Source organism: Triticum dicoccoides, chromosome 1B (genome assembly GCF_002162155.2).
Source record: "Triticum dicoccoides isolate Atlit2015 ecotype Zavitan chromosome 1B, WEW_v2.0, whole genome shotgun sequence".
NCBI classification, from domain to species: domain Eukaryota; kingdom Viridiplantae; phylum Streptophyta; class Magnoliopsida; order Poales; family Poaceae; genus Triticum; species Triticum dicoccoides.
In genome coordinates, this window is record NC_041381.1 from 686,435,160 (window position 1) to 686,437,524 (window position 2,365).

Below are 2,365 nucleotides of genomic sequence, written 5' to 3' on the forward strand. Positions count from 1 at the left end.
TGCATTGCCCTTTTTAAGTGTCAGTTGAGACCTAGTATTAGTAGATCACTCTCAAGATGGTAGATGGCGAGGCGAGCAATGGTTGCATTGCCCTATTAAGTGTCACTTGACCTAGTATTAAAGATCACTATCTGGATGGAAGCGAGTTGAACGATGGTTGCATTGATCAACACAACTTTCTTTTGCAAAAGTATTACCTAGTAGTACAGATCACTTCCAAGAATGAAGATAGTGTGCTGAGCAATGGTTGCATTGCCCTTTTAAGTGTTACTTGAGACCTAGTATTAGTAGATCACTATCAAGATGGTAGATGGCGAGGCGAGCAATGGTTGCATTGCCCTATTAAGTGTCACTTGACCTAGTATTATAGATCACTATCAAGATGCTAGATGGCAAGGCGAGCGATGGTTGCATTGATCAACACAGCCTCCTATATTGCAAAAATATGGCTTAACCTAGTAATATTACAGATCACCGCCGGGACTGAAAGGTAGCAAGCCGAGCACTGGCTGCATCGACCAACGCAGACTACTTTTGCAAGAAGGTTAGTGGGCCTAGTATTATAAACCACCATCAGGATGAAAGATGACGAGTCGAGCAGTGGCCACATTGACCTACGTGGCCTCCTTTTGGAAAACGTATTGCAAATTTTCTTATTGGATAAACCAAAAATTTATAGCATGTTAATATATTATTTTAGATTTGTACAAAAATTGTAAAATCGACTAAGAGTTGGTGACATCTCAGCAACTGAGGTAGTATAGACATATACGCCCCCGAGGAAACAAAATGAGCTTACACAGCTACTGTCCTGTAACAGTAAAATTTAGCTGGATATTATCCGCAGCCAGCATCACATACGTCGACATGAAAATGATAACATGTACCAGCAGCAGCTAGATCCCTTCGCTGGCCACCGCACGGCGCCTCTACGTAGGGCGATGCGTGCTATATGTATACACGTTTGTCCCCATTGAGAAAGCCATGGCACCTGCAGTTTGGACTTGGCATGTGTTGCCAAATGCAGAAATTCTTTTCTAAACCACCCGGTGAGGAGTGCAGGAGAGGGACTGGCCACCGTGCGAGAGATCGGCATCTTCTCTTGGCCTGCCCTGGCGTCTCGTCGTCACTCCGAGACCGTGACACGCAGCGTATCTACATACCCACGTCTACGAGTCTAGGACGAGCGTGTGCTTGAGCTGTTGACTACTGGACTGGGCTGGACTGGTCCAGTGTGCTGTGTGCTCAAACGGCGTGCGGGGTAATATTATTGTTTGCATGCACGCATGTGCCGACGCTCGACAAGTGAAGGAGCACTTTGCTCTCTCTCGGTCGATGGGAACAAACGGACAAAGGGCTGTTTGGTTCTACGTCTAGCGTTGTCACATTCTGCCACACATTTTTACCAAGCTTGCCTAAATTTAGTTCATCAAAATGAAAGCCACAAGTTGGCAAGTCTAAAAAAATCTTGCCACACTTTTTGTGTGTATGCCATGTGAGGCTGAAGTGTGGCTTGCCTAAGGTGTGGCTTGAACCAAACACTCATCTAAGTTGGTCAAATTTATCTAACTTTAGATGTGGCAATATTTGACAAAGTTAATCACAAACCGAATAACCCGCCGTAAGTGCGTGATCGATGTGGCGTGGCCAGCCACCTTATTTGATCTTGCACATGATTGCACCCCTGTCCTGTCCCTCGTGGATCTTCCTTCCATCCCATGGTTCCATGCATGGCGACAGCTATCCGCCCACCAGGGAAACCGTGCAAGGTTTTTTTCTTTTTCTTTTGAAGGCGGGAAACCGTGCAAGGTAAACTAGAACGTGCAGTGGGGACACGCCTATCGTCCATTTTAGCACAATGTAGCTTTAGTCAGGCTATGTTAATTATGTTTTTCTTTTCTTTTATCGGTTTATCGATTTAGAAGTGTTTTTTTACTCTGTTTTTATCCGGGTTTACGAGAAAACACAAATTTTTTTTAGAAGTGATCTATTTTTTTGGAAAAAATAAAACATTTTTGAAACGTTTGTGAGCATTTTTTAAACATTTTGTACATTAAAAAAACACAAATATTTTTATAAATATTCTGATCATTTTTGGAAAATTACGAGTAGTTTTTAAACGAGATTACTAAAACATGATTGTTTGTTTAAAAAAGCATGAAGATTTTTAAATTATGGAACGTTTTAAAAACATGAACAGTTATTGACAATTTTTAACATTTAAAAAAATCTGAACAAATTTTAATTTTCTGAAAAAAGAAAAAAATACAATAAACAAAACAAAACCAAAAAAGAAAGCAGGTTGGAGCCATCTAGAAGTATCCCAAAATGGGTAAAAATTGGACAAGATCTAGCAAAACCAGGA